Source organism: Meriones unguiculatus, chromosome 3, assembly GCF_030254825.1.
Source record: "Meriones unguiculatus strain TT.TT164.6M chromosome 3, Bangor_MerUng_6.1, whole genome shotgun sequence".
Lineage (NCBI taxonomy): Eukaryota > Metazoa > Chordata > Mammalia > Rodentia > Muridae > Meriones > Meriones unguiculatus.
In genome coordinates this window covers 123,208,964-123,227,852 of record NC_083351.1, presented here as the reverse complement: position 1 = coordinate 123,227,852, position 18,889 = coordinate 123,208,964, and the positions used below count along the sequence as shown (strand labels likewise).

The window sequence follows — 18,889 nt, the reverse complement described above, 5'->3', positions numbered from 1 at the left end:
ATGGGATGATTCCTAGAATTCTAGAATGTGAATGCTTAGAAATTATTTGAAAGCCTTTTTGGCTGGTTCTACTAGCCAGTTGGCTTTCACATTGTATTACGAGACTGAATTGGACAATAATTGTGAATTTACGTCCATAAATAAAAATCATTTTGGGAGACAGGATGTTTTGTTTTGTTTTTGCATTTGTATGTAATCAATGTACATATGTGTATATATGTCTGTATGTGACATTTGTATATATGCAGGTGCATATGCATGAAGAAGCCAGAGGTTGATGTCTAGTGTCTTCTTCCCTCTATCTGCACATTATACATTAAGGCAAGGTCATTCATTTGAAAGCAGAGTTCAAGTGAGTCTACCTAATCTAGCTAGATTTGGCTGGTCCGTGTAGTGAGCTTGTTATGGGGATCCTGTCTCCACCTCCCATGTTTGCTGGGATCATAAGTAGCCCACCCCCATGCCTCCCCAGAACTTACAGGGAAGCTGTGGATCTGAAATCCAGTCCCACAGTCACATGGCAGGCACTTTACCTGATAAACAATCTTCCCAGCCTAAACACCAACTTTAAAAAGTAGCTTCTGAAAAGACCCCTATGCCCAGACATTTTGGATCTGTTCCTCTCCTTGTGGAGCTCCTGTCCTCTCCAGGTCTTACTATCTCCTCCTTCTTTCATAAGATTCCCTGTACTTTGCCCAAAGTTTGGCTATGGGTCTCAGCATCTGCCTCAATACCCTGCAGGGTAGAGCCTTTCAGAGGCCTTCTGTGGTAGGCTCCTGTCCTGTTCCCTGCTTTCTCCCTCCTCCGATGTCCACCCTCTTTGCCTTTCTGAATGGGGATTGAGCATCTTAGCCAGAGTCCTCCTTCTTGATTAGCTTCCTTAGGTGTACAGATACTCCAGCCAAGGACCACTCATGGAGATGGCCTGGAACCCCTGCACAGAGGTAGCCCATGGCAGCTCAGTGTCCAAGTGGGTTCCATAGTAATAGGGACAGGGACTGTCTCTGACAGGAACTGATTGGCCTGCTCTTTGATCACCTCCCCCTGAGGGGGGAGCAAGCCTTACCAGGCCATAGAGGAAGACAATGCAGCCAATCCTGATGAGACCTGATAGAATAAGATCACAGGAAAGGGGAGGAGGACCTTCCTTATCAGTGGGCTGGGATAGGGCATGGGTGGACAAGAAGGAGGGAGAGTGGGATTGGGAGGGGAGAAGGGAGGGAGCTACAGGGGGAGACAAAGTGAGTAAACTGTAATTAATAAAAATAAAAATAATTTTTAAAATTAAAATTAAATAAACAAATATAGTCTTATCCCCTTAAAAAATATATCATGGTTAAAGCTTAAAAAAAAAGTTTCTCTCCCCCTTCTTTTATAAGATTCCCTGCACTCTGCCAAAAGTTTGGCTGAGTCTCAGCATTTGCTTTAATACTTTGCTGAATAGAGTCTTTCAGAAGCCGTCTGTGGTAGGCTTCTGTCCTGTTCTCTGTTTTCTCCCTTTTCTGATGTTTATCCCGTTTGCCTTTCCACAAGCAGAGCAACAGAACCAAAAATCTGGGCAGGTATTTTCTGAGACTGATGCTCCAACCAAGGACCATTCATGGAGATAACCTAGAATCCCTGCAGAGACGTAGCTCAGTCTCCAAGTGGGTTCCCCAGTAAGGGAAACAGGGGCTGTCTCTGACATGAACTCAGTGGCTGCCTCTTTGATCACCTCCCCCTGAGGGGGCTGAGGGAGCAGTCTTATTAGGCCACAGAGGAAGACAATTCAGCCAATCCTGATGAGATCTGATAGGCTAGGGTCAGATGGAAGGGGAGGAGATCCTCCCCTATCAGTGGACTGGGGGAGGAGCATGGGAGGAGATGAGGGAGGAAGGGTGGGATTGGAAGGGGATGAGGGAGGAGACTAGAGCTGGGATACAAAGTGAATAAATTGTAATAAAAAATACATTTAAAAAGTAGCTTCTGGCATATATAGATCTATTTTATATACAAATGTTGAAAAAGTTTCTTCCTATCTGAGATCTGCATCTCTAGTAGTTATCTGCTCTGTGTTCCTGAAACCCCTGGCCAATGGGAAACAAGAGTCTAGAATTTTGTACACAAGCCTAGAGTATGAAATAATAGCTGAGATAAGATTGAGGCTGTGACTCCTGATGGGCACATCCCAGGAGATGAAAGACGCCACTCTACATTTCAGTGAATATTCCATTTCTCACTCAAAAAAGCCTCTGCCAAAGCATGTTTGAATCACTGATGGAGAATTCAATTTGGGCTTCAAGTAAAAGTGGGTGAATCTCACTCAGCCAAGGCCATATCAGGCTTCATCAGTAAATCCTATCTGGGACCTCCAGTATCAAATTCCCTATATTTTAACCTCAGTTGTGATAGCTGTCGAAAGTAGTCTATGAACCATACATTATGTACTGAATCAATGGTGCTTTTCTGACTAACTTACACTGTATAAAAAAAAGTCACATTCTTAGGAAAATAAACTAAAATAATTAGGGACAATGGAGGCATTGTGACTATGACTTGCACTCTGATAACTTGAGGGAAAGGTAATTTTTGGTACATAAAAGACATAGGATAATTATTATTATGTGATTCATAGTAATAATTAGGGTTTTTGGATGCAATACATGGGATTTATTTTTGCAACTTTTTTCTATGATCGATATTACTTCATAATGAAAAAAGTAAACTCAGCTATTATAAGTGAGGGTGTTCAGCTTAAGCTACATGGTACAGGAAGCTAGAAATGATCTGTCCTGCTTTGTCATGTTTGAGCTAAAATGAATCATCTTCTCTTTCAGCTAAAGGACGCTTATCTGTGAAGGTGAGCACCGCAGAGGTTTTGCACATGAGACCTGAAGGTAAGGAGGGCTTAATCGAGTGCTCACATGATTGCCTTCCATTGTCCATCTCATTCAGGCAAGGGCAGGGACTCAGCTATCTTGAGTCTCAAAGAACATCATCTCAAACAATCAGTGTTCAGACTGAACACTCTGCTATCCTCAAAAAACATCTTCAATCTCCCTAGCTCATTGTCTCAGAAAACCTGACATTCATTCTCCTTTTCTTGTTTTTCTCAAAAGCTTTTCTTGGTTCATATCCCCCAGGAGTGCAATTAGGAGACTTTTATTTCTTTTATAGTTTTCTGAAATTGGGAGCTTTTTTTTTTTTTGGACAATGTCTGTGTTACTTTTATAATCAGAAAGAAAAATAATGCATCTGCTTTTATTTTTCCAACCTGTTCAATACAAATTCTGTGAGCACGTCCTGAGACTTCCCTCAGCCTTCTTACTGTCACTATTTGGACCTGATCCAGCCCAGCCTATGTGACAGTACTCATATGTCGCAGGTTCTCAATTTTCTTCGTCTACGAATAGCAAGGAAGCTCTGGGAGCCAGGACCTGTCAGCAAATAGGCCGTGGAGAAATCGCTAGCACAGATTGCCTCTGAGATGCCAGTCAAAGATCTAGACTACTTAAGAGAATAGATCACTTGTGTACTCTGAGGCCTCGCTTTCCTGCTCTTCCAGAGAAAGAAAAAAAAAAAGAAAAAAGAAAACCTTATGAAGATAGGAAATTGGCTAAGTTACTAACTGAAGAAAAGTCTAAGTGAAACATTTCTGAGATTTCTTTGAGCCACCTTGTAGTATTTACTAGTCTTCAAACAGTGAAATGTTGATACTTTTTTGAGAGCCATCTTTCACTCCAGTGAAGTCTGCCCTATCCCTTGGGCCAAGGTTTCTCAAAGACTGTCAAGACTTTCTGAGTCAATTAATTTTTTTGTCACAACTATTTGACCTCATCAGAGTAGGATGCCACTCCAAACCCGGCTTCAACAACCAATAATGTCTAGACATTGATTAAGGCCCTGGGAAGACGAGAACCATGCTCCCTGGGTAGTGAGAGTAAGTTTAGACTCGTCAGATGTCTCCTAAGTGGAACAAAATCCCTTCTGTCAAACACCGCTTCTCTAAATTACCTCAACCCTGGCAGGATCTTTTGTCTTTTCATTTAAATGGACTGAAATTCATAGTGTACAGAGTGGACATTAGGAAATGTCTACAGAAAGGATGCCATAAGTCATCCAGACACTTTGGGAACAAGAGATCTCTGTGACATGACTGTCCTTCCCTGGACTGCCCATGAACATCAGGACTGAGGGGTTAATCCAGACAGGTTCTCTGCACTTCTTCTTCCTTTCTGGGTTTCTGCAACTTGATTCCACATGGAACTTGAAAGATGGACAGATTGGGGGTCAATAGGGTGATGCTACGTTCTGCAATAATCTTTCCCCAAATGGGTAAGGAAGTGTGGAAAACTGGAGTCTGAACCATGTTGCAAACATGAGAGAGATTTGCCTGCTAATTACTTTTTTTAATGTGTGCTTTTCCTTTTATGTGTGCTTATTTATTAACGACGTATCTGTGTAAAAATTATATCTGACTGACTTTTTAAATGTTTTAAGCAGAAAGGCATGGATTCTGAGCAGTGGCTTAACTAAAATTAATCTTCTCCACTCCAAACAGTACAGAGAAGGTAAAGTGTTGGTAGCAGATGTGCCTGTGGTTGGAACAAGAGAATGAGGTCCCAAAAGCAAATCCTACAACACAAGCATTGCTATGCACTCTGCTCCCTCATCAATAAGTGCCTTTGGGTCCTTTTCATCCCTCTGGTCGACTTCTTCCATAGCATCTGCCCAGCCCCATGTCCTCCACACTTTACCCAACCTGGAATTCAGTATGCAAAGATTATTCTGATGCCAGTGGGTATCTATGAAAACACAGGCAGGAACTTGAAAGCAGTTTTAAGACAAGCCAAGACACACAACAACACATCCCAGTTTCAATATGAAAAGAACATCCAGAAACCAAGGTTCATAAAAGAATGCAAGAGGAAGAACACTTCCCTAAAAGGTTGAGATTCAAATTAAGAGCAGAAATTCAACTCCTGTCTAACACCCTGACAAAAATACCACAATCTGTTGTGAGCTCTGTAAGCGCTTTCTGGTCTCCAACTTTTCAATTATGTTTCAGTGGTTGTATTCACTTCATAGCAACCTGGCATCTTACATCATTTTGCAAGAACTCTGGCATCCTCCAGGCTCTGCCCAGTCCAATTCTTTTGCAGCTTCTGTCTGTACACTTGTGACATTAAATATTGCCAGATTTGTGAGATATAAAGGAGCTTAGAAGCATCCAAGAACACTGTGGAGGGTTTGCCTTCCACTGGGCATCTTTTGGTGAGCATCTAAAGGTCTTTACCTGTTATCTCTTTACAGAGCACACTTATCTGCCTCCATCCCCCAATTCTTGCCATGTAGGCTTCTACTTTGATTAAAGTGTGCTATTGTTAAAGAAATCTGTGTACTAATCTTGGCAGGTGTATGTGTAGCTTGCTGGCAGGTTTCTTGCTCAGTATGTGTGGTACACTGGGTTCAATAAAAAGAGAGAGAGCTGCAGTATTGCTTACAAGGTTTAAGACTTTAATTTATATTCAAATATTTACTTATGAGATGGCCCTTCTTGTGTTTTTCTGAGAAGGTGTTTTGGAACCCAGGAGAGACTAATTTTGCTTGTAGTAGGGAAACTGAAAGCACAGACCATCAAACACCATGCCACTAGCCCCATATACAAATTTAAATGTAAGTCTGTTGAAATTAAATACTAAAAATTCAGTTCCTCGATTATCTTGAACCCATGCCCCATGCCAAATGTCCAATAGCTGCATGTGCTTAGTGGTCACCTTATTGGTCACCTTACAGGGGACATCTAAATTACTTCCATCCATCATCACAGAAGTTTCTATGGGAACAAGCTGGTCATCCCAATGAGGATTCTGGGAAAGTGAGAAAGCTCAAATAAACAGGCTCTGCAGTGAGGAAGAAAGATGACCAAACAGGATTCCAAAAAGAAAGTGAAAGGATGGGTCAAAATCCTTCAAATAGGTCAGCAGTTATGTCAACGATGCCCAGCCATAAACAAAACTCTATGAAACTAAGAAGTGACCATCTTTGACACTGCCTGTGAGATCCATTCTCTCTCCTGTCTGGTCTTTGAATTCTGTGAACTCATTGTGAAACAAGAGACTGTCTTCTGAATCATGAGGCAAGAGGGACTCTAAGCAGTGTTCACACATAGGAGCCAAGGAGCTCCCAGCCAAAGAGAAAGCATCAGATCCCAGGGCCATATGCAAAAGTCCATCAGACTACTGTGACTACTATGTCAAGTTGTGCTATTTGCCCAGAGCAAATGGGCCATGGAGATTATACTTTCTGCCAGGGCTGAGTAGGTACAGGCTCTAAGCCTCTTCTGCATCTTTTTGTGGCATGGTCCCAGGGAGGATACTTGGAGCTGCAAGCCATAGCATGCCTGGCTAAACATGGATTAACACTGGGCATGTAGCACTTTCCTAAGAAATTCTGAGAAAATCAGTTTTAGGTTTGATTTAGCATGATATCTTCAAGGAACCAGGGTCAAGATGAGGGGTAGGGAGGGGGGCTCCTGTCCCCTCTCTTTTTTCAGCAAAAAGGAAATTTTCTGCTATGCCTCAATGACTAGAGCTGAGTGGGATAGCCACTCCTAATGCAGTCTAGGGAAGAAAAAAAAATACAATGACCTTCATTAGCATAGTCTGCTACTGCCACATCCCCTGGGGCTGGACACCTGATGCCTGACTGGGCCCTGCATAAAAACAAAGGGAGAAGTGGGTGTTGGCCAAACTCATTTGGTGGATAGGGCTGTGTCAAAGACAAGGCAAGGAAGCTTGTTCTCAGCTGAGAGACACCCTCCACAGGGAAGCACCCTCATCACCCTCATCTCCTTGACCAGGTCAGATCTTCCATGACAATAGTCATGGCACATACAGCGCTTTGTTCTTACTTCTGTCATTTGTCATTTATGTGTTTTACTGGATTCTCTTTCTCTCTTTGAGAGACTGTACGTATATACTACAAGAATTCTTTATGCACAAGATTCATTTCATGACCTGTTCTTACATCCAAGTATTCATAGCTGAATGAGAAGATGGAAGGATGGATGGATGGATGGATGGATGGATGGATGCACATTACACCACTAAAGTGGGTCAATCTACCTGTTTCATGACCTGCCCCCCCATACAGCTGGATCTTTATCTATTCACTTCTTCCCATTCCCACCCAATGCATCTACAATGGAAATGGTTTTTGTTCTACTCCCAGAACTATTGCCTCTCTGATTGGATTGGTACTTTTCTGCTAAGAGAGAACTTCTGAAGGAAGCTGAACAAAAAGGAGAGGGGAAAAATCGAGCAAGAGAAGCAAGCTGTTATCTTGATAGATAAGTAACCCAGATGTTTCAGTGCAAAGTAAGTCTGAAAGAACATCTTGCTCATGGGTGACAAAAGAGTGACTCAATGAGGTAAAGACAGGATGTGCCCCTAAAGGGAGCAGAAGGAGGAGGGTTGACTTTGAGACTGGTCCTGAGCATCATGAGGTGGGAGAGACATGCAGACTTTCTGCATTCTTGGCCCTGTCCGTGCACTTCCCATCACTGATGTTTAGACTTCCAGTTCCTATTGCTTTGCATTACAAGTCCTGACAGAAGCCATCTAGCCGGAGGAAAATTTGGACATAGCATCTTAGACTCAGAGCTCTACTGGAGTTCCTAAACTCCTCTGAATAAGATGGCCTGACCCTTCTCTGAGCCCTAAAAAAGATGTTTTCTGTGAAATTGCCTTTCACCTACTTGTCAAACGCTGAATGGCAAATAATGGCTCGTTGCCCTTGGGTGTTTTAAATGCACTCAGACACAGTAAAGGAATTAGGAAAAGTGGGAGGGAGTCTTAAAAACAACTGAGCTGCCAGTTGGCGAGAGAGCTGTTGAAATCCTTCACTATAGCCCTAGAGACAGGAACATCCTCAGCTACAGAAATAATACATGGAGGTTGGCTACCAGCCACTGCTGAACATACTGCCAGAGACACGGGACGCATTCCTATATGGTAGCCTCTGTTTACACCACTAAGTGGCAGATTTTCATCAGTGAGTTGTTTTTGTTGCATTAATGATGCTGTTGAAATGTGCCTCCTCAACTGCAATAGTAGTCACTTTTATTTTGTTACATTATAAAAGTAATCATTACCTACTTTATAGTAACCCTCCCTCCCAAAGGGAATTACCACTGCTGTGGTGGCATGAGTGTGCTTCCACTGTGTGCCCATGCAGAGGGCTGTGTCTTAGGATCAGGCATGTCTATTTCTTGTGACCAATTCTTCCTACATTTCACCTCCAGAAATCATTGACATTTTAATCACATTATGACAGAGGTTAAATAATATTCCATTGTTGTCTGTGCCATGATTTATTTAGGATCTGATGTTTAAATTATTTTCTAATAATTTGTTCTTGTAAATAACAATGAGGAGAAGGACTCTCTTTATTCAAGAAATGTTTTATATATACATGTTCACTCGGGATAAAGTTCTGAAGAGTATTTTCTAATTCAATGTGTATGAATATTCTTGAGACTTTTAACATATTATGAAAGATGTTAAAACAGTTTACACTCAAATGACAATCCACTAGTCCAAATGCATTTATACACTCAGTGATACCATTCTGAAATCCCCAAGAGTTGGAAAAAAGAATGAAATAAAGTATCTTATATGAAAATATTTTGAAAAATAAAATTTGCATTAAAACAAGTATTGCCATTAATATCTATTTTTGAACCACTTTAAGTAGAAGATATCATCTTCCTTGGCGAAAAATTGCAATATTAAAGCCCTTGAGAAGCACAAAATCCTTGCCAACTTACCTCTCTACATTCAGTAGACACTCAATACAGTGTCTACTTATACTTCCTCAGAAACATTTATTGAGTGCAAAGTTTTGTATTAAATATGAGTGCTAACACACACACATACACTGTGAATCAATGTGCTCGAAGGGCTATGGGAGAGAGGGAATTGCAGAAAGATAAGTCAACTTCATTTTCAGTACCACCATGTACAAAAGTTTTGTGAGTTCAAAAGTATCTGCCCGAATGGGAGCTGAAACAGAATAAAAAGATATCTGGTCTTTCCATTGGGTCACCACGAGCCTATCTTTGCTATTTCTAAAAATACCAAGGGTATATCACATTTTCTAGTGACTGGAGTCCTGGAGAGAAAAAGAGACATTTTTGTGGGTAAAGACTAATTTTAACAGGCTACAGGATAGGATTGGTAAGATCTCAGTGGTATGTATTGGCTACTGTTTTTCTAGAAATCAGTGTAGCTTTTTGATGAATTAGATATGCAAGTTAGGGCTGAACCATAATAGGAGGTGGAGATTTTAGGGAGCTGTGAAGGAAGACAAAGGGAGCAAATATAGCAACTGTTGGAGGAGGAAGACAAATGCTTACTGGGGAATTTTGCCAAGTATCTGACATGTAGTGGCTAGAGAACCCCTCAGCCCCGTCAAACCACAAAATCCTTGCCCTTATTAAGTTTGGAATGACAGAGGGCTAAGTGCTGTCTCCAGACTGGTGGAAGATGAGAACAAATGCCCCTTCCTGACAGCCCTTCACCTGAACTGTATAGGGTACAAAGCAACCATGACCTGCTTCTCTTCCCGTACTAATCTGCTGGACCTCCAGGGTTCCATGTGTCTGGCACATGAACCTACAGTTTAAATAAAAAGTGGAGATTATACTGTCATCTTTTAGACCATAAAGTCATTCAGAAGTTTATTCCAAACACCCAGGTGTGGGTGAGCCTGCCACTTCAGGACATCTAAAGAAAAGTATCCTAAGATGTCATCGTTTGAGCTTCAAATACACTGAACATTGATAGAACTAAGAATATCATCAAAGCAGCCAACTTCTTCCAGATCACATTGGCTTGATAATATTCAAATCAATTTGTTTTTAAAACTGAGCTGGCAAGGATTGGACTACAACAATAGGTGCCTGCCAGGTTATGGATGGAAATCTTTATGGATAAATGCCCAAGAAGAATATTTGTGGAAAGAAACAAAATTGGACTAATATTTTAGTATTGACATCCCAATCTATCATCCCTTTCATAGTTTCATATAGTGGAGGCTGAAAGACACAGCACTGGTTAAATGCTGTGATAACAAGCAGTCGTTTTATTCTTATAAAAAGTAAGAATGATTTGCTGGGATTTGCCTGGTCATTGTTATGGTAGGAAAGTGTGTAGGTGTTTGCATAGACCTGTTCTACTTCATTGGCCTGGCAAAACTACTGGTAAATTGGAAGTTGGGAAGTTGGGTCTCCAATTTGCTTGATAAACATCAGTGTCATGGAGGACTTAAGAAATATAGAAATACAGAGAAGTATCCTTCTATAACTCAGAGCCACGCTTGAGTTTAAGACATTAAGTATGCTCTGTTTTTCTTTTATATTTTCTTTTAAAAATGTTTCACTACCTATTGGTATATTATTTTGTGCAATGCTTTGTTGTAAATTGAGATGAGATGATGTTTCTGTATGAAATCTTTTTGGAAATTAAATAAAGCAATACATAGGGAAAAATGTTTCTATTTAGTCCTACTCATATTTTATATTTTGACCATATTTATTTTCCTCTCCCAATTCCTCTCAGATACCCCCAATCTTACCATCCATCTTCCCTTTCTCCTTCTGTCTCTTGGTCTGTCTCTCTGTCTCTGTCTCTCTCTGTCTCTGTCTCTCTCTTCTTTCTGAAAAGACAACAACAAAAAATAAGTACAGTTTGTCTTGGCCAATCTCTCTTGGGCATGGGGCCTGTTTTCTTGTTTTTACTTTGTACCACAATTTAATACTCAGATAAGCAGCTCCACTCTCTGGAACACAGATGAGATCCAGAGAGCAAACCAAACAGACATCTGGACAAACTAGATGTAAGGAACCCTATTCAGCTACAAGACTAGTGGAAAATTGCTTTGGTCCTTCTTGCCGTCATTTAAATTGCTTCAACTTTCTAAATTCCAACTTTCATATTAGGTTTCTGACTTTATAGATCAAAAGCAACAATTGAGTAGGAGGAGCTGTTGGGTCTACCAGAAGAGAGTTGAGTAGGAAAAACATAGCTATCACCTAGTAAAGTCAAATGTTCAGGGAACAAAAACAACAAAGGATGGAAAGATGGGGAAAGGGGGCAAAGAAGGCTAACAAGAAAACATCTAGGCACTCAGGACCCTCAAATCTTAGGTATTTGACTTAAGTTAAACACCTTTGATCTGTATTTATTCTCTGTGTAGTATCCTGTAACCACAACATCTCACTATAACTGATGCACTCACAAATGATCTCAGTGTCCTAATTAAGAAGCCATAGAAGTAAATAATTTTTACATTTGTATCCAATTCATTAAATGAAAGTTTTTACTGGGGGACATGCTTTAGATAGTTATACAGGCTACCCCTTGATGTGTTTTCATTGAAAATAATGAACAAAAATTTAAAAGAATAGAAAGAGGATAATTATTTTGTTTCCTTTGAGGATTGTATACTCAAAGTTTTGTCTGTTGTTGAAAGCCCTCACATTTCCTCAGTTCCCAATAACTAAAACTTTTATGTATTTTGACTTTTAGACAGCTGCCTTGTAACCAAATCTCACTGTCCATTTTAATACATCTATCCCTGAATTCAAATTAATGCACATGAAATGGTCCTGGAGGAGTCAGTAGGCCTAAGAGCAGAGTCCTCAGTAATTTGAAATGCATCTTGACTGGAAGAAAGAACTTCCTGGTTCAAGGGTACATGTTATCCACCCCCCAACCCCCACCTGGATCTGAGAACGTGAGAAAAGTGTGAAAATATTGTGTTACATATGGCTTTTTATGCATGAGTCAGACTAAGTGTGCAAAGTAGTGGTAGACTGCTCACTTCAAATTCCTGAGGTTCTGGGTTCAATTCCAGGTGCTTCAAACGGGGAGGGAACATCATTAAAAGCAATCCCTCATTCATCAAGTGTTAAGGCACCTGTGAGTGTGTGCTGTGAGTGAGTGACCAGGTGGACCTTATAGAAGCTGAACAAAATGACTTTGATAATAGAGTTCAACATGGAGCTGAGCCAGCAGACCAGGCATCAGAGGCCGTCATTTACACGTAGATCTTCTGCATGATCGAGTAGGTAGTTCCCATCCAAAGCAGGCAGTGAAGGCTGTCTCCAGATTGCCTGTAGATTATCCCAGCTAAGTAAAACCAAGCATTTTCAGTACTCAGCCTCTATTACTGAAGTTCAGTGGGTTCTCAGTGGAGTTCAAAAGCCTCCCTTCTATTGAATAATCTCTTAGGACCAGAAAATCCTGTAGGCCAGGGGAGAGAAAGGAACACAGAGACAAAGATGAGGAATGGGAATAGATATATGGGGAAAGCGATCAGGACTAGACTGAAAACTGTAGCATTTCTCCCCACTCTCAGAGGCCACAGGAGGAGGAGTGAAGAGGACATAAGCTGTAGAGAGAAAGGAAAGGAGACCCAAATGGTGATGGGTATTGGACCATTTTCCTCCTCCTGTGAGGGACTCTCAATATCCTGACTGAAGTGATTTAAAAAAAAAAAAAAAAGCAGCAGGATTTAGAAAGAAGACATGTTCTTGACACCTTCTTGAGTAGAATTTCTTGTTGGACTTACCAGCTGTCTCAGCTGCGGCTACGACCCATCCTCAATGCTCTGGAGATATCCCCATCAGACACTTGACACCTCGTGCCAGACTCTGCCAGTGTCGCCCTCACAGCAAGGAAGAGATACTATAATCATCCCATCTTACAGATGATACCACTGAGGCTCAGAGGGCTTCATGGGCTACTCGAGGCCACACAGTCTCTGTGGGGATGGGGAAGAACTTGACCTCACACTCCTCATGTGTAGAGGTGAAACTGGACCAGATCCCTTCAAGTCTTTGGTTTCCTTTCAGATCCAAAATGTCATAATTCAAATACTCCAAAAATCTCAAGCAGGCAGCCAGAAGGATGGTAAAAAGCCAGTAGCAAATCTTTGTATTTCTGTTTTAAATTTCCCCTTCACCTCCAAGCTTGTTTCTAAAAATTAAGGACCATACATAAGCAGATGAGGTTGTTGCCAATGGTAATTTATTTGTGTGACTTTTTAAATGAAATCTAAGGTTGTTTTCATGTTTAATTAAACAGTGGGAGCATGCACGCAGAAACTCACACACACTACACACACACACACACTTCTGTAAAAAAGACTCTTCCTTAAACACTCTGGCAAAGCATATGTTCTCCTCCTACTACCCTGGCCCTTGGTAGTCAGCTTTGCCATAGTAACAAACAACAGCACAGTTTCTGTGATTTGACACAATGTTCATTGCTTACCCACTTTACCAGAGGCAGCAGGCTGGCTGTATGCTTGTGGGATTGGCTGGGTTCTGCTGGGCCCTGGGGAACTCCTTTTCCCCTCTTGTTTTGGAACCAAAACTGAGGGTGTGCCATCTGATACAATCCTATAGCTCTGCAGCTTAAAGAAAGAAAATCTAAGCCATGTGACTGTTTCTTGATAGATCGATTCAGCCAAAATAATCACCATCATTCACATCACATTAGCCACTGCCTTTTGAATGGATGCATCTAAAGTAATGGGATTGGTATGTGCCCTTTCCAACATAACGCCTGAGTAGGTCTTACAATGATAGATGTTTTCTTATGGGTGGGAATGAGAAAATATTTGGGGACAATAATCCAACTGGCCTGTCCTCCTGACCTCCATCAAAGTCTTATATGTGGCCTTCCCCAGAGAGAGCCAGCCCCTCTGCTTCCTCCACTTCTTTCTCCTCCTTTTACCTTTCACTGGAGCTCTCAAGCTTCAGCTCCAATGATAGTCATGGAGTTGCATGTTTGAAATGCCCCTTCCTGGGTCCCACATCAGAGACATATTACATCAGGAGATAGTGTGTACTGAACAGTCTCTAGAGACAATGCCCTGGGGATATCTATTACTATAGAGGGACTGAGATTGTCCTCCCACATAACCCAGCATTAGAGCCACCTTTGGGCAGCGGGCTTGAGCACTGAGGCCTCTTATCAAAAAGAAGGAAGACAGCCTTGAGCAATTCAGAGCCTGTGGTACCAAGGACATATTACCTGTTTGCAGCTCTCAAACCAGGTGACATTTTTGTACTTCTGGGGCGGGGCTCCTTAAAGGTAGTCTCATTGGTCCTGTGTGAATGCCTAAAGAGGAAAGCATGCAATCAATAGCACAGGCTCCGGAGCTTGACTGTTAAGACCTTCTTTACCTGTTTGATCTTGGACAATTCACAGAACCTATCTGGGCTGGGCATTCTTATCTGTGAGAGGAGAATAACAATAGCACCTGTACTTCAGGACCGTCTTAAGAGTTAAGCAAATTAACAAAACAGTGTCTGGTCTGCAGTGGCTCCAATACAAGGCTCTCCTGTTTTATCACCATGGTTGAGAGAAATCTGGGGGCCCAGGAGATAAGGTCATTGCTTATCTCACTTCCCTTGCCCTTTTGAACGTCAGTGTCCTCATCTTTGACATGAAACTGATAAATGCTCATAGTAATAAAAATGACAATAATTGCTGCTCTGATGCTGTAAAGCTCTTTTGTAAGAATAAAATACGATGGCATGAGAGTGCTTTATATACTGCAGCCGACCGTGCAGTAAGAGGTTGAGCATTTTACCTTTGATGCCGAATCAGAGTCCAAAGACTAGATTCGGTGTTTCGGTGGTACTGCCTACCCCATGTAGTGCTGATCAATCAGTAAACCCTCTCAGCCTCAGTTTCCTCTTCTGTCGGTGGGACCTTGTAATGGGGCCTTGTATGTGATAAGCAGCATGCCCATCAGTGATCATCAATCCTGGGTACATCTTCCAATGATCTAGAGAACTTTTGTTATTGTTGTTGTTCGTGCCTCTCAGTGGGCCCAACTCAAAAGACACTTAATACTTATTACCCCTCCATATCCAGGGAGATAGGAGTCTGGCAGTACAGACCTTTCATTAATAAAGATATTGAGGAAGCCTTATAAAGCACAAAGATTACAAGTTCAAGGCTTGCCTTGGATACAGAGTAAGTTCAACATCAGCACAGTCAGCTTGGCAAGACTGTTTCAGAAATTGTTGGGGAGTAGAGAGGAGCAACAGCTCAGTGACAGAGTACTTTCCTAGCATATGCAAAGACCTAGGTTTAAAACCTATTACCAGGAGGAGGGGAGGGAGAAGAAGAAGAGGAAGGGAAGGGAAGAAGGTAAAAGGGATAGGGGCAAAGAGGGATAGGGAGAAGGAGGATATGCAGAAGAAAGGAGGAGGAGGAGGAAAAGAAAGAATCATCTATAGGTGGGGTTGGATTCAGACATAGTATGTTTACATAATCTATGCACATCTTTCCATATACTTTAAATCATCCCTAGATTATTTATAATACCTATTATAATATAACTGGTACATTCAGTTATCATACTGTCCTATTAGGGAATGACTAAAAGGTCATATTCAGTAGCAATGCAAATGTTTTCCAGATGCTTTCTGGGGTTGGTAAAGCTACAAAGGCTGATGCTGTGGATACGTAGCTCCTAATCATCAGCAGAATCTCAAGGGACACAGTGAATGGATGGGCACTCTCACAGTGGTAGTGTGAATCTCGGGCTGAAAGCCGCTGGAGCCCGTGAAGTGGCTTGGTGAGCTAGCTGCAAAACATCATATCCAATACATGGTGCCTTTGCGCTGTTATTTATTGATAGATGCTCTCATGAGTGACTAGTTCCTCTAGAGCTCAAGCCAACGTGGATTTTCCAACATCTGTCCAAACTCTACCCTGGCCAGGGAGAATTAACACTCGCCCAGATCCTATTCTTTCCTTTAAGCCAAAAAGGCTTAGTAAAAACAAACCTCTGTAAGAGAAAAGATGTTGTGGGGATGCTATGTTGAGTGAGCAAGTGGAGTTGGTGTAAGTGGGGTTGGAAAGGATGCCTAGCTATGGCTAAGCATCTGCTGTGTTCAAGTAACTCCAGTACAGAGGAGAATGCAGCACTGAATTGAAGTTTGCCACCCCTAGCTTTGAAGACAGGTATTTCTATGAAACAACCATTCTGCAGTGCACGCCTGAGCCAGCTCTCCTTGGGACAATGCTCTCTGCTAATTACAGAATGCAGTTCTCTGCAAGCACAGCTTGTGCGTGCACACAGCACAGCTCCCTCTCAGCAGCCTCTCGGTTTGAAACAGGAAGAGAGTGGGGCACATGGAGTCAGAAGTGGGCGTTTTAAAGTGTCTCCATAGCTGTGGAAGGTTGCTTTCACACAACCCTGACAATCTGGCTCATCCACTGAGCCATTGTCCAAATGGGAGCTGTCTTGGGCATTGGTACTGCACAGGGAGACAGATCTCCTGGGAAATTTAACTGAGGATAAATTACTACACTGTGATGTGTGTATCTCTGCATTAGATTCATTTTAATAAAACGAATGCTGAGTACTTATTCCTAACTGGAGTTATTGCCCGGAAATCCAGCGTACAACAGTCTTAATCTTCAGCATGGTGTGAAACAGCTAATCCCTTCTGTTCCTCTCCCCAACCTGGGAAGATTATGCCTTTTGTTTTCTAAATTAAATGCTGGCCTTCTGTATTGGAAAGAAAAGTCAGAGTCCTGAGACTCAAAGGGCATACAGCCTCTGGCCACTTAGTACCGAGGGCAGGTGAGGTGATCCAGTGGGCAGAGGGGCCCAAAGGAAGCAACTAACAGGGCAGAATATATTTGAAATCAGTTTGAAAAACAGGAAGGTTTTCTTGCACATGGGAGGCAGGAAAGAGGTTGGAAATGTAATGAGGTCAGGGGAAAGAATGTGTGACAGGCAGCATAGGAACTTCTTATAGTAAAGAACCAATGTCCCTGTGCACTGTGAAGCCTGTGGGCCTTCCTGACAATGAGTGTCTGACTGCTGGGGGAGGGGGAGTCTCTCTTCCTTAGGGATGTGTTCCCTGAGAAGTTACCTGTGCCACGGCAGATCGTCCTACTAACATGCATGTCCTACTACCAGGAAGCTCTAAGTGGACTCAGTGGTTTTTAAAAAGAGCACATGAAGTTTGAAAAAGTTGTGGTAGGGAGGAGTAGCAGGAAAAGGGGAGGCATATTTGACCAAAATGTATTATTTTCATGCATGAAGTTCTCAGACAATTTGTAAAGCTTGTAAATTTGTAAAGCTTGCCAAAAACCAGAAACAACCCAAAACAATCCAACAGTAGACTTAATGAGGAAATTATACTATTTCGTTCAGCAAAATATAAATGAAATAAAATAAAGATACATTACGTTGTATGTAGTAAAACTACATACAACAACCAGAATGTATCACACGACAGTGCAGAATGACAGAAGCCAGACACTCACACTCCTAAACTGTTTGTTGTGAGTCTCCAACCCCGATTCTGTTAGACAAAGTTGGCAAGACTAACTTCGTCTTAGAAGTCAGGCAAGTACTGTTGGTGGTTAGTAGGGATTAGAAGGAGGCACCAGTTGGATTTCTGGGCTACTCTTTGTGTTCTTTTGCAACTTAGATGGTAGCATAGACCAGTTCACTTGGTGGCAATGTATTGCAAAATTCTTAAGGTTGACTCTTTTTAAGTAAGTCTTAAATTGGCCTGTCCATTAAGGATCGGGCTTGTAAGAGCTAAGAAGATCCTGAGAACCTCTGCCTATCTTATTAGGTGCATTTCTAGGGTTAAGAAGACTGAGTTGAACGTGAGACCACAGTGACAGAAAAGCAGGATGGAGCAGAAAATGTAGGGATCTCTTGGTACCAGAGTATTGAAACAATTCCCACATTATGGGAGTGCTAGGGCTTTGGACTTTTGTAATCAATTATCTTAGAGGGTATGTGGACCAAAGCATGCAGATAAGTCTAAACAGAAAGGACAAGGGGTTAACATCAGGCAGTGATCTGATGAGAGTTCTGCTCTGTCATATTGCCTCTTCTCCTTTGGAATGCCTTCCACAGTGTGGACAGGTGGGGAATAACCTAGGCCATAGGACCTGCCTGCTTTTCCATCTAGGGAGTCATTCAGTTTCCCAAAAGAATGAGCTGTCAGCCATAGATTGCAACCTCAGCTGTTGGCCTCTGTGGAAAGGGATTGACCTAATGGGGGAAAGTAATAAAGAGGTGCTTCTGGAAATAGTGGGTCTAAATAAGACCATTGTTGATGGCAGAAAGCAGCCCTAGAGAGAAAAGGGTTAAGGGTTTTTCTTGGCATTTGAACCACAGCAGGATGGCGCATGATAGGAGTCTGAATACGATAATGGAAAAAGGCATGAAAATGGGAGCATCTGAGGATTTAGATCTAAAGAAGCCAAATCAGGAAATTAGGGACAAAACAGATGAGGGTGAGGCACTCACCATAAGCATGCGCATAGACGGACTTTCCACTTTTCAGCCAGAATCACATAGATGGTGACGTGTGGACCCTAAGATGACCATCCCTGGGCTGAATATACAAGGCTCAGGTTTTGCTAACTTAACTCCAAATATTGAAGACATTTTCAGTATAGCATCATGGAAAGTTGTGGGCCCTCAACAGTATCCCAATCCCAACTGAAGTGGGCAAATAAAGAGGGTCATACCTGCCTTCAGTCAAGATCTGCTTGTAGTGGGGAATGGATTCAGAAAGATAAAAACCAAACCTCTCCTGATACGTGTGTCTGCTTACCATAAAAGCTAGTCTGTGGATGAGCAGGAGGTGCACTTAATGCTAGGACAGAGGTACTATGTACTACGTGACCAGGGTTAGCATTTAGTGTAGCCCCACTGAAGCTGCCATTTTGTTTTCCTCTCAAAGTTTTCTTACTACACCATGGTCATCTTGCCAGAGTGTAGAATGGGTTGGGAAGTCATTGTTAAAACACAGTCAGTTTGAGCATTGGGAACGGTATGGGTG

General features: G+C 42.0%; 1 protein-coding gene across 10 annotated transcripts in view; it reads left to right on the top strand.

The window, feature by feature from the left end:
* Prlr (prolactin receptor) overlaps positions 1–18,889 on the top strand; it is a 186,617-nt gene that overhangs the window by 133,648 nt on the left and 34,080 nt on the right. For all 10 annotated transcript variants that reach the window (XM_060380466.1, XM_060380462.1, XM_060380457.1 and 7 more), the window contains one exon: positions 2,817–2,876. The gene's annotated coding sequence lies outside the window, so the exon portion shown is untranslated. The remainder of the gene's footprint in view (positions 1–2,816; positions 2,877–18,889) is intronic.